The following is a 14,797-nucleotide window of genomic DNA, read 5'->3' as shown; positions in this document are numbered from 1 at the left end:
CTTACAGGTTCAGCCTCCTAGATTTAGCAGAAACTGGCCAACTAAGAATTGGTCCTTTCCAATTACAGACAGACCTCAAAGGGGAAGATACAGACGTCCAAGAGGTAGAGGTCAAACACAAGGTACTTACAGGCCTCGACAATGGGTTGCATCAGGCCAGAAAGAAGGGGAAGACAGGCCCCAACCATATAAAAAACAGCTCCAATGACTTCCCACTACAGCTGCCAAACAAATCCTTCTTGGCAGCCCCCTTGGGAGGAAAACTGGAACTCTTCTACCACAATTGGCAAATGATCACCAAAGACAAATGGGTTCTCAACATTGTATATCAGGGTTACAGGTTCCACTTTCACACTCTGCCAAGGTTAAAAGGAATGCCAAATCTGCCACCAAATCAATGGGCAGAGGCTCAAAAACAAATTACAGCACTCATGGATATGAGAGCTATTCAAAAGGTACCATCACAGGAGCAAGGACAATGATTTTACTCAAGACTCTTTCTGGTACCCAAAAAGGACAAAGCCTGGAGGCCCATTCTGGATCTTTCATCTCTAAACACTTACCTGGATGTTCCGAAATTCAAAATGTTGACATTAAAGCAGCTTCTTCCCATGCTGGGCAAGAAAGCTTGGCTCGTGACTTTGGACCTCAAAGAGGCATACCTGCATGTCCCCTATAAGACAAAACTGCAGAATATACCTCAGATTCATAGCAGGTTCAATGCACTACCAATTCTCTGCACTGCCCTTTGGCTTATCTACTGCGCCCAGGGTCTTCACAAAGTGCCTGGCACCAGTAATTGCATTTTGCAGACAGAAAGGAATTCAAATTTATCCGTACCTGGACGACTGCCTGATTCAAGCAGAGAGCAAGGGCATTCTTCTAAAGCATTTGGCGTTTGTAAAAAAGTTTTTAAGTTGCCTGGGGTACACAGTAAACGAAAATAAATCAAAACTAGTGCCCTCACAAGAGATTATATTCCTGGGTGCCAGCTTGAACACAATGGTCCAGATGGCTTATCTCACGCCAGACAAACAAAGACAACTGACTCAATACTTTCAATTGATGGCCACAAAGACCCAACTCCCTGCAAGAAAAATTCTGCAGGCCTTAGGTTACATGGCATCTTGCATATTACTAATTCCATATGCCAGACTGCATATGAGGAAACTACAATGGTACCTAAAGAATGTATGGTCTCAACACTGTCAAAGTTTGGAAACAGTTATACCACTAATCCCTTGCCTTCAACAGGAGTTTCAATGGTGGGCTCAAGCTTGGCACCTCAACAAGGGACAGCCTTTTACACAACCCACAGCCAGGCAAACACTGACAACAGATGTATCAGATTACGCCTGGGGAGCACACATGGCAGGCAAATCTATTCAGGGCACGTGGCCCGCAGAACAAAGGTATCTTCACATCAATCAAAAAGAGATGTTAGCTGTACAAAATGCCCTTATAGCTTTCAAGGACCTGCTGCATCCAGGACAACTACTACTAAAGACAGACAACACCACCGTTATGTGGTACATAATCACTCACTCCTACCCCCTATGCAGACTAGCTATGACCTTGTGGAACACAGCTATAAACCTTCAAGTTCATCTGCAAGCACAATTCCTGCCAGAAGACAAAAACACACTGGCAGACGACTTAAGCAGAAACATCATGGATCCCCACGAATGGGAGTTGAATCCACAAATATTCAGAATGATAACACAGAAATGGTGGAGCCTGGACATAGATCTGTTTTGCATCCCCAGTAAACTGCCAGCTACAAAAATTCTGCACAAGGAGTTACCATCCACAAGCATGGAAAGTGGATGCCCTCTCATTCAGCTGGGAGAACCTACAAGTATACGCCTTCCCACCATTACCTCTCCTGCCAAAGGTACTCATAAAAGCCAGGCAGGAAGAGCCAAAGATGATCCTGATTGCACCAGACTGGCCACGCCAGCACTGGTACCCAATCTTAAGGAGCTTAGCACAAGAACCACCCTGGATTTTGCCTCAAATCCCACATCTGCTGACTCAGCACAACAAACAAATACTACACAGCCAGCTAAAGACCTTAAACCTAGCTGCATGGAAGATTCCTTAGTCAAGCAAGCAATGCCTCTCTCCAAAGCTGTTATGGATGTCATTCTGGAGGCCAGAAGGCCTAGTACCAGGAAAGCCTATTTGGATAAATGGAAGAGATTCTGTGCCTGGAACCAAGCTCACAGCCTTGACCCTCTTGTCCCAAACATTCCTCAGATACTACAATACTTAACTGAGATGCTGGACAAAGGACTCTCCTTCTCATCCATCAAGATCCATGCCTCTGCCATCTCTGCTCATTACAACAAGGATCCACCAATTTTCTCTAATCCTTTGTTAAAACAGTACCTCAGAGGGGCTAAAAACATAAGACCGCCCCGTAGAGCACCTACTCCAACTTGGGACCTCAACTTTGTTTTGGAGAAGTTAACTTTACCTCCTTTTGAGCCAGCCAACACAGCAGAATTAAAATATATCTCTTGGAAAACTGCTCTGCTCCTGGCAATAACATCAGCACGAAGAGTTTCAGAATTACAGGCACTAATGGCAGTGGAACCTTTCCTCATTTTCCACCAGGACAGGGTATCTTTAAGAACTAACCCTACTTTTATGCCAAAGGTGGAATCCAGTGTGGCTCTAAACCAAACTATTCACCTGCCAACTTTTTATCCTAAACCACAGAATAAAGGGGAGAGACTACTGCACTCTTTGGACATTCACAGGCAGTTACGCTTCTACTCGGACAAAACCAAAGCTTTCAGAAAATCTGAACAATTATTGGTAACATATGCTGCAGGAGCACAGGGAAAAGCCATTTCAAAAGAGACTATTTCAAAATGGATAGGACATTGTATACGTTTCTGCTACACATACCATGGAAAACCTGTACCTAGCAGCATTAAATGTCACTCCACCAGGGCAACAGCCACTTCAACTGCCTACCTCAGGGGAGTACCTACCAAGGATATTTTGGAAGCAGCAACTTGGAGTTCTGTACATACCTTCACCAAGCATTACCATCTGCCTCTATACTCTAAATCCAGAGCTGGCTTCGCCACTGCAGTGCTGCAGGGCCTTATAGCCACCCCTAATGCCTTATAGAACCAGCCACCCTTCCTCAGCTTTGGGATTCTACCCAAGTGTAATGACTGCAGCAGTGTAACACGATGAACATAGTACAGTTTTGTACCTACCATAAAAGTAGATGTTCGAGTGTATACACTGCTGCAGTCCAGGTTACCCTCCCTCCTTCCCCTCTTACTGGCTGGTACGTACCTATGTCTTCTACCCTTACTACATATGGGGAGTATTTGCTGGTAGCTGTAAGTTGTTTTTTGCTTTTCTTATGTATGTTTTATTAGCAATTGAAATTGCCTACCTATTTAGAAATTGCCTACCTATTTAGAGGCACCTGACATCTGGGGCAAGAAAAACTGAAGAAAATGGCGTCAGCTGCATCTTATATACCCCTGTCACACTGACGTCAGGGAGGAGGTGACAGCAAACGATGCCAGACCAAGACTTTGGAACTCAGGCCGACTGGGGAACTGCCTGACTGCAGGATAACCCAAGTGTAATGACTGCAGCAGTGTATACACTCGAACATCTACATTTATGGTGGGTACAAAACTGTACTTTCTATGTCCATAAAGAAATAATTCATTAAGGAGTCTGCACTTAATTTTAAATTCAATTGTTGCCATCTCTTTAACAATTCAGGATACGCATTACTGTATGCAGGCATCTTTAACACTCGTAATCCTATTGGCGCTATATTAAGCTTCAAATAAGCTAAAAAGCTCAGCTGCTGCCATTGGAGCTTCTTGTATGCTTAAACTTTTCTCTCAAGCTTAACAATTAAATTATCACTATTATTACTAGACTGGGGAGTGGCTCCCATATTCGCTTCATTCAAAGCACCCTTCTGAGCCAACAGAGGATTACCTGACATTGTTAGGAGACTACGAACTGTATTCTTCGATAAAGCTGCTGAATATGTCTCAACTTCAGAGGCAGTTGATGCTGGCTGTGTCTTTTTTAGGTTGTTACTTCAGTGCCCGCAGTTATCTCGAAAAACAGAACCAGAAGACTGATGGAAATAGTATAAAAGATACAAATTCCAACAAGTAGAAATGTGTAGTTTATTGTCACACAGGATAAAGCTTTTGAGAATCATCCTTCATCAGTATTACTTTAAAAGACACAGCACATGACACAGCCAACCAATAAAAATGTTCAAGTAATTAATACAAGCAAAAATATTCACTGAGTTTTTAAAGCAAGCCACTTCAGTACAAACGTTTATATAAACAATAATTCTAAAATTCTACTTATATTGCATTTGTCTTTCCATTAAAAATGATTTTATCATTATCATGTTCAAACCAGGAGGTTTATCAGCATTAAGGCTAGTAACCCATTTGTATTCAGCTAAATCCAATTTATTATTAATATCCCCTCATCTCAAATTCTTATGTAATACTTAAATTTTAAGTTGTGCAATTCATTACTATCCTTAATATGCTTCGCCAGTGTATTAGCTGTCATTGTTCACGTCACATGTAATACTACGTTAATAGTCTATTTGGGAACATGTATAAAATGCAAATGTTTCTATATGGGTAAATGTTCAAGGCGGCTAAGGGAACGCATTATTGAACATAAGTCAGAAATCAAAAGAAAAGTGACAACTAATGCATTGGCAAAGCATATTATGGATAGTGATGAAACACACAATTTTAAATTTAAGGTTTAAGAAGTATTACATAAGAATACCGACTACTGCTACCAGGCTTTCTTAGTAATCCAGCTTCTTTTTTGGCTTTAGAATGGAACAAACTAACAGTTCCTTGGTTCTTCTTTATAACAGCTACAAAAAGGAGAACCTTAATCGTTGCCACCACAGCATGCTGCTAAAGTGCCTCAGCAGCAGATGGGTGACTTTGCAGTGGCTCATTTCTGGTTCCTCAGACCATTCATTTTTTTCCTTGGCTTTCCCTGGTGTGGTCCTTACAGCCACCATGCACCAGGGGTTATACACTTTCTGTGCAGCTGTTAGAGTGCTCTTGGTGGGTAAGGAAGAACCACTCTTGTCTGTTGTGTGAGAAGGAGATTGGAATACCTCTCTGCCTAGTTAGCATAGGGTTTAGTTCAGGCTCTTGACCTTTCCAGCTCAGCTGTTTCTAGCCAGAGAAAAAGCAATTCATTTTAAGAAGAGGTTCAGAATTTTAAACCACAAAATGATCATGAAGGGACAACTTCTGCTTTTTCTGATTCAGATTCTGAGGAAGGTGTGGCTTCCGCCAAAACCTTTGAATGATTCTGTTTTTTCTGAGTCTACTCCCAGAATGAATCAGTTGTTTTAGTGGGAGCATAATGACATTCCACTTTCTCTGAAGAAATATTATGATTTATTTCAACCGGAGTTTCCTGAACCCATGCATGTTCCTCCTGTTCTTTCAGTTGTGAAGGGTGTATGCATTACAAGCCAACCTGCTGCCTCCAAAAATTCAGATAAATTGCACAAAGTTCCTCGGTTTTGCATGTTTTTATATATTAATCCCAAATCAGATTCAGCAGTTATTTCTCTGGTGAACCCAGCTGCTAAACATCTGGTTAATACCAATCCATCCACTTATGACAAGGATAGGAAAACTTTTGATACATGTGGGGAAAAAGTGTGTTTTTCTGCAGCACTTATTGCAGTAAAACTTCTTAAGGCACACTTGCAAGTTCAGAGTAAAATGACAAGTGAAACTGAAACAAACTCAGACTCTGCCTACACCGCCGAGCACATAGTGCAAGTTCGCCTCATAGAGAGCACATTCACATACACAAACACCGTGTGTGGTTTCACTCCAAACCTGCACTAGCCTCAAACGTACTGTATCCCATGGAACTTGTTTAAAACTAAAACTTAAAAGATACATTTGAAATTATTATAGATTCTATATAGACATTTCTACTATTTATATAAATTCACAAAAAACAAACAGTAAACAAAAAAATCTCATTCTGCAAAAACATTTTGATATTGCTTTGACTGTACCAGTGGATATTTAATCACAGTTCTCAATGCTGATTATAGGTTCATAGGTTGGTCCTAGGCTATCGGCCCTAGGGCCTATAGAAGCCTCGCCATAACAATTCCCTGGCTATTTCTTCCCACACTATTTACTTCCCTGGACCCCTGTCTAGCAGGGCGACTGACGTGATCCCTGGGGTGAATTTCCTTTCTCCCATCCAATCATCAAGGTTCCTTTTGAAAAGGGACAATGAGGTGCTCTGCTTGACATGTATGGGCAGTCTATTCCAGAGTCTGAGGAGTCTCTGGGTCAGAAACCTATCCCTCCAGTATGTTTTGTTTATTGTGATGGCAAGGTTTAGATCCCTGGAGCATGCGTCTCTGAGGGATTGGGATTTCTTTAAGTGTAGCATGTCCAACAGCTCTGGGTTTGACATGGCCTTGTATGTTAAGCAGAGATCGCCTCGGAGTAGACGATATGCAAAAGAGTATAGCTGGAGTTTTTTAAGGCGGTCAGCATAGGGCATCTGCTTTAGGCCAGTGATTGTTTTAGTGAGGTATTTCTGTAGCCTTTGCAGTTGTTGCAGATGTCTTGAGTGGTACATACCAAATGGGCGTTGTATTCTATAATGGGTCTAATGAGGGATTAGTACAGTGGGACAATGACCTCCTTTTTTCTGGATGAAAAGCCCTTAGTGATGAGGTGTGCCACATAGAAGGATTTCCTGACTGTTGTGGCGATGTGGTTATTGAAAGTGAGACCACTGTCCACCTGTGTCCCTAAGTATCTTATCGCACTTTCGGTGTTTAGTGTACTGTCACCTATGTGGTAATTTACGGGTACATGTTTTTTCCCAAAGGGGATAACTATACATTTATTGGCATTGAGCTTGAGCCCATGGCTCTGGCACCAAGCATCTGTTTCTGTAAGGCCCTTTTGTAGAGTATCGACATAATTTGGGGATTCAGTAATGGCTCCCAGTTTGCAGTCATCTGCGAACTTTTTTAGCCAGAGTCCCTTAGTGTTGGCCTGTACTTCAGAGAAGTAGATTCCAAATAAGAGAGGTCCCAGGACTGAACCCTGAGGTACTCCACTTGTCACTTGTCTGGAGCTGGATTCGGAGTCAGCTACTTTTACATTGTGGGTTCTGTCAGTAAGCCAGTTGGCAAACCATCGAGTGACGTAGGGCTTAATGCCCAGCTTAGTAAGTTTATCTATGATTCCAGAGTGGGAGATGGTGTTGAAGGCCTTGGTGAGGTCCAGATAGGCTGTGTGGACTGCCTTACCCTCGTCCACGGCTCTGGAGACTGATTCGAAGAAGTCAATCAGGTTCAGGAGACAAGATCAGCAGGTCACAAACCCAAATTGGGTGGGGTCCAGTGTTTTAAGGTTGCCAATTTCTTTGTTTATAAGTTCCATGATAATTCGTTCTATGGCCTTGCAGATCAGGCTCATCAGACTGATGGGGCGGTAGTTCCCGGGATCCAAGGTGGATCCCCCCTTGTGGAGTGGGAAAACTGTAGCTGTGGGCCACTGAGTGGGCATGAAGCCTGAGGTGAGGGTATGATTAAACATGACACTTAGGTGAGGTGCCAGTTCATTTTGTAGTTCATGTAGTACACAGCCTGGGATGTCATCTGGTCCCATGGATGCTGTATTCTTAGCTTTGGAGAGTGCGTTTTTTACCTGTGTGGCCGTTATTACCGGAATTTGGCAATCTTCCGGTATTGAGATGGGCCATTTAGGGGGTGAGAGGGGGGGGAGTTGGCACTGAATCGATCTGCCAGGATATTGGCAATATCCTTGGGATCAGTATATTTAATGCCATTCTGTTGTAGCTCAGAGCAGATCTGAGTATTGCCATTTAGATTCTTGACATAGTTATAGAATGCCTTGTGGTTGTCTTTGGAATCTTTGGCAATTGTATTTTCGTAACTAGCTTTGGAGGATTTTATGAGGGATCTCAGCTTCTTACTGAGGCTGGTAAGGGTGTTTTTTGCATCCTGGGATTTTCCTGTTTTCTGCAACAGTTTCTTCCTTTTGTTGTAAAGTTTGTTTATGGCAGGGGACCACCAGATTGGCTTCCTTTTTTTGGAGGAGAGCATCTTGGTTCTATTTGGGATGGCACGATTCATGCATGAGTGGATGTGCTCGTACAGTGCCTTAGTGTAGGACTCAGTAGTCGAACTTTCAGTCCCCGTCTGCATGAGTGTCATGAAGTTTGTAACTTCTGACTTGAGTAGCATGAAGTTGGCTTTGGAGAAGTTTTTTATGGAGGTTTCCTTACTGGGGGGGTGGGGGTGGGATGTGGATGTTAAGGGTGATTAGCTTATGGTGTGATCTGACCAACGAGGGGGTGACCATAGGTGTGCAGCATCGATTTCCCATGTTGGTAATGACCAGTTCTAGGATATTGGAGCCCCTGGTGGGACTATGGATTAGTTGATCCAGGGCATTGGAATTTATAAATTCCAAGAACCGTTGGGCAAAGGTGTTGGTACACGAATAGTTTTCCCAGTTAATGGCAGGGTAGTTGAAATCACCCAGTATTAGGGTGTTTGGTTGTATATTAATATTTTCCAGTATGTTTAGAAGGGTGTAGTGAGAATATTGGGGCATGGTGGGGGATCTGTAGCAAGCTACAATTTGGATTGCAGTCTTACCTAGTGTTAGTTGCACCTGGAGAATTTCAGACGCATTGTGTTGGGCAACTAACCTGGTGGTGTGAATATCCTTGGTGAATATGGACACTCCTCCACCTTTAGTGTTTCGATCCTGGTTTGGTGGCCGAAAAGTGTGGTAATAGTTGTAGCCTGGTATTGCAGGGGTGCTCTCTGGACTCTTGAACCAGGTCTCAGTTACTGCACAGATATCGATGTTCTCCATTTTTAGGAGTGCCTTGAGAGAGTGCATTTTGAGGTTTAGACTTCTAGCATTGAGTAGCATTACCTTCAGATTTTGCATGCTTGTACCTGTTACAGTGGTGGTTTTGTCCTTTGAACTTTGCCTAAAAAAGGCACTATAGGGATGGCAAGAGCCTTTGCCAGTAACATGAATCCCAGGGGTGACAGGTGCAGACCTTCTCTGGCAAAGCATCGTGGTCTGTCAATATTTTCCATCATGTATACTTTGCCAGAGTGTTTGGGATATACCACATGCAGGACAAGTTTCCACATATATTTAAAAAAATCAGTCTGGGGCAGTATATACCATTTTAAAAAATAGCTCACTCACCGAAAATCTCAACTTATTAACGACCACTATCTGTTATAATAGTAATAGCTACATAAATAAATTAAAAAAAAAAAAAGAACATCATTAGTTTTGATGTTCAAACTCCATTAATAACAGCACGCATGTAAACCACATGCAAAGCATTCCACCAAGGTAAGGCTACAGCAGTGTTTCAATTCAGTTCTGGGACATTTTAAATTGTAGACTACACATACGAGACTTGAAATCCAATGATATCCGAATGCAACACACAGCAAGTGAATACAGAGAATGCAAACCAAAGAGCCTTACACATGTTATTTAAAACATCAAGTGTGGGTACCAAACACCCACTGTCTTAATACTGGTACTGCCAACAACCTTGTATCAAAATGCACTCTTTCAAAAGTGGTACCCAATTTACAATGCTGAAACATCTGATCGTTTTTAAGTTACAAGCTGTGTAACAAAACAACAAGTATTTTAACATTACCTCAAATAGCCTTTTGTTCAATACCAAATGTGTGCTACAGGTTGACTGGGGAATAGGTACAACACTGCAAGGGATTAAACACTAAGAACTGTAACACAAACAGAAAAAGACAGCAAAATAAAAAAAAAGTGTTTGGTCACCATGGTGGTAAAAGTGAAACTTCTGTAAGGAAGTACAAAGGAGCTTATGCTGTACTGTACCATTTGCTTTCTTTCGCACTTCCTTAAAGAAGTTTCACTTCTACCGCACATGGCGACCATGTACTTTTTTTTTTTTTTTTTAGAATTCTCATCTGTCAAGCTCGTATGTTAAAGTTTATGCTTGCTTGTTTTGAGAACATGAGGAGTATTATTGCATCTTCCCAGGAAAAACATCTTTGTGTAACACGATTGCTACTGTTGGCCAAGTTGATGCCCATTGTTTGAAATGTGCTTATGATTCTGCTGATGACAATTCCAGGGCTGTTGTCACTGGAACTGTTATGAGAAGGTTTGCTTGGTTGTGTAAAGTTCCTGAGAATGTTACCAGTGGAATGTTGAATTCTGCCTTAGATAATTAGTTGGTTTTTGGACCATCTACTGTGGAGGTCCTTAAAACGTGATGAGAGAGAGAGAGAGATAATTCAATGAATTTCTCAGTTTTCTGCCTTCCTTCCCCAAGTTTGTCAAGAGATTTAATGCTACCCCTACAACCTTTTTCAAAAAGCAAAATAAACACACTAAAATGAATGCAGCAAGCTGCTGTTAATGAAACATTTAAAAAAGCTGTGGCAGGGAGGTTCCAAAACAAAATGTGGAACCCCCGCAACAAATGATAGTCTAATAAGTCTAAATAACTGTCTGCTAAACTCCCCTTCCTCTTCCCACCCTAGCAAACCTTTAATCCTTCTAGATAATCTAAATGTCCATTTCTCTCTTTGGCAACAGATAGTTTCAGACAAATTGGTTCTGAAATTAATTCAAGGTTAAAGATGGCAATGGGTGTCTCTCCCTTCTTTTTAAGGGATTCCCCTCATGAGTCCGATCAAACCTTTTTTTTTTCCTCTCCCCTCTGCTGCTGTTCAGCACCTGCTGACTCGGGAGATGATGAAAGTGGTCCCTCATTCTCTGCTAGTAGAATGATTTTATTCAAAAATGTTTCAGGTGCCAAAGAAGATTGTTGGAAATCAGTTCTGGATCTTTCTTTTCTAAACCAGTATGTGATGGTGGCCAAGTTCAAAATGTTATTCCCTTCACAACATGTTACCTCTCATTCCCCAGTTAATTTTTTTGTGACCCTAGATTTAAAAGATGCTTATATTCCTGTAGCTCCAGATTTCAGACGTTAGTGTGATACAGACACAGAATATCTTAACAGTCAGTTCTCTGCATTAGCAAAGGCATTTACAAAGTGTCAGCAGACTGCAATATGTTCACATTTTCATTATTTAGATGATTTGTTTATCTTTGTATAGTCTTTTACAAAATTTGTCAGAAATCTCATACTTGGGTGAGACGTCTCCTAAACAGACTGCGGTTCCAGGAGAAAATACAAGTCTTGCTTAATTTCTTCTCACAGAATTGTTTTCCTGGGGTGTCTCGTAGAGTTCTCAGTTCAAAGAGCTTGTCTTTCACAGGAAATAGTAGATCTGTGTCTAGAACTATTCCTGAGTTTTCCCTGTTGTATTAATGTTTCAACCCAGGAATTTCTCAGGATTCCACATCTCATAGCATCTGTTATAATCCTCTGGCAAGACTGTATGTAAGAAAAATTCAGTGATACCAAAAATGTTTATGGTCCCAAGATCAACCTCCTTTTACATTCCAGATTTCAGTTTTGGGGATTATGAAAAGGGTGATTCTGTGGTGGTAAGACAAATTTTTAACACAATCCGGGTTTCCTATTTTCCCTTCCTGCTCCAGCACATTCTGTACTAAACATTGTCTCAGCTTTTGCTTGCAGATCAGTGTCTGTGGGGAATAAAACTGCATGGTCTTTGGAACAGGAAAGATGGACCAAAACACACAAATGTAACACACATGTTCACACTTAAAAATGTGCTCAGCAATCTCAGTTTTCTGTGGTTCCCAGGACCATTCCACAGACAGCACTATAGTGATGTGGTACATAAACAAGCAGACTAGCCTGGGATATAGATTTTCAACACAATGTCACTCTACGGGCACCTTACATACCGTAAGAGCAAAATCTTGCAGCAGACAAGCTGAGTATGTTATGACAAACCCTCAGAAGTGGAAAGTGAATCAGGAGGTCTTTCAGGAGATTATCCAGTTGTGAGGAGTACCTCAAACAGATCTTTTTGTCTTGACTCACAACAATCAGTTAGCAAAATTCTGTTCTAGGACACCATGCAAGAAGGCCTGGAAAACAGATGCTTTTTCTTTTTCTTGTACAGAAATGTTCCTGTATAGCTGCTGATGCAATTGCCTTCCCCATTAGCATTTTAATTAATCGCTCTATACAAGAATGTATAGTACCTCAAATCTGGAAACGGGCCTTTATCATACCCTTACATAAAGGTGGCAACAATAACAATGTAACCAATTTCCGCCCAATCGCTATCCTGTCTCCCATTTCTAAACTCTTAGAAAAGTGTGTCCAACTTCAACTCCTACCACATCTGTTAGATAATAACCTCCTAACTCACTCACAATATGGATTCGGACCACATCATAGCACCATGACAGCCCTCCTCTCTTTCCTTGAAACTAAGTCTGTGACTCTGGCCAAATTGTATCTACCCTACTTCTTGACCTCTCCAAGGCATTTGACACCATCTCACATAGCCTGCTTTTAACTAAACTTTCTGAACTTAACCTAGGTCCTTCCTCTTTGACTTGGTTCTCCAGCTACTTATCCAATAGATATCGAGCAGTAAAATGGAAGAAAGCCACCTCCTCATTTCTTAATACCCCTACCGGAGTTCCACAAGGCTCCATACTGGGTCCCCTTCTCCAATATATTTATAAATGATTTCCACAAATCTATCCCATTCTCAAATATCATCCAGTATGCAGATGATTCAACTATTAACTGCTCTGCCTCATCCATTCCCACACTTCTAAAACTTACACAAGATGCCTTTTCAACCACTGAGCAATGGATGAAAGATGATCACCTAGCTCTCAATGCTTCTAAAACCAAATTAATGGTATTTACCCCCACTAAAGCCACTCCTTTCAATATGAATACATTCTCAATTATGAGTCAAAATAACACACATCTGGAACTGGTGACAGATACCAAGTTACTTGGGGTCCAAATTGATAACCAACTAAAATTCAACTCCCACATACAACTAAATATCAAAAAAAGCACCAAAAACTAGGTATGCTCTACCGACAAAATCATTACCTTACACCTGCAACTAAAATCACTCTCTCTACTTCCTTTCTCATCCCCTCCCTTCTCTATGGAGCCCCACTCCTAACTAATCTACAGTCCTCTGTAAAAAAAAACATCTCTCCTCCTGCTACAACAAAATTGCCAAGTTCGCTACTAGCCATAAGTCATCAACCCACCACTGTCTCTCTCTCCAAAAACTAAAATGGCTAGAGCTACCTAATCATCTAACCTACACACAATTAACTCTCACCCACAAACTCATTCTCAACCCCTCCCTTTGTCCCTCACTTCCTTCTGCCTTTAAGATGCATCTGCCAAATAGAGTACTAAGGTCTCATAATCAAAATCTATTAGAAGTGCATAAACCAATTAATCCCCCTGGAAAAAACCTACTATCCTACAGCCCAGCACGCCTCTGGAACTCCCTTCCACCTTCCATTCGCACAATCCCTAACCATTTGATTTTCAAAAGATCTCTTCATTCACACCTAGCATCCCAGTGGGAATGCTCTTGCTCCCACCCCACATAATTAACTCTGGCTACCTCATCTTCCATCCTTCCCCTGCTTCTCCAGTAATTCTTCCTTTTTTCCCTAACACTCACACTCTGTTTCTTATGGAATTTGCAAAAATGTACTAGTCTGATATAATGTACTAGACTGCACTTCTTAAGTTTATGCATCATAATATGAATTTACTTCCAGTATTACTTTGTAATATTACTTTGTTAGTCTGTATCATCTATATGATCCATCATAAGTATACAGAATTTCTAATGTATGCTGAACTATTTTGTAATTATTTGCTTGAACTTTTTGCATTGTATAACTATCATTAATAACCTACTGTATTGAGATTGTTATGGAGCTTTTCTCCCCAGGACTCCATTGAAAACGGGTTCATTTTGGCCCAATGGACTATCCTGGTAAACCAACTGCAAATAAAATAAAATAAATGTTTTAGCACCTTTCCACTACTATCCAGAGTCACTTTGAAGATTCAGAAGGACTCTCCAAAAATTGTTCTGGCGACTTCTTTTTGGCCCAGGCAACAGTAGATGTCCTGACTGAAATCACTGTTGCAGTATTCCTAACATGTGAGTTTTCACCCACTGACATCCAGCCGTGGTACCAAAGCTTTACCCTCCTGAGGAAGTGCATCTAACATGTGACCTCAGTTTGTATGGGTATGTAGGCAGACTTGAGCATGAGTACCTCAGACTCTCTCGCCGACAGCCTAATCCCAGGTCATGCATACATTGGGTCATTGGTCCCGTTGCTCAATTTATTTGCTTTTCATATAAGTGCCCCATTGGGGAACATTCCTTCTTTCGTGTATTTTGATTGTGTAAATCACTTTTGTTAGATGCCTGCTAGGAGGGGAAGTGCAAGTGCGGTAGGTAGGTCCCATCCAAGTACTTCCACACTGTCTTTTTTTGTTTGGGTCTAGAACGCAAAACCTCCTTCATCTGTCAGTCATTCATTCCTAAATCCCTTGGGTCGAGGCTTTTCACACTTAACATGTTCCTTGAAACTCTGTGTCTAAAACATCAGGCCCAAGTCAAAATGGCATAATCCCAGCATCCAACATCACCCTTCAGACAAAGAAGAATCTTAAAAGACCCCAAGACTACTGTCACAGCCTTGCATCTCTAGGTCAGATGCACCCACTGAGGTTG

This window comes from Protopterus annectens, chromosome 14.part0, assembly GCF_019279795.1.
Source record: "Protopterus annectens isolate FY-2018-M chromosome 14.part0, PAN1.0, whole genome shotgun sequence".
Lineage (NCBI taxonomy): Eukaryota > Metazoa > Chordata > Ceratodontiformes > Protopteridae > Protopterus > Protopterus annectens.
The sequence above is the reverse complement of the archived record's forward strand: the minus strand, read 5'-3'. Positions refer to the sequence as shown.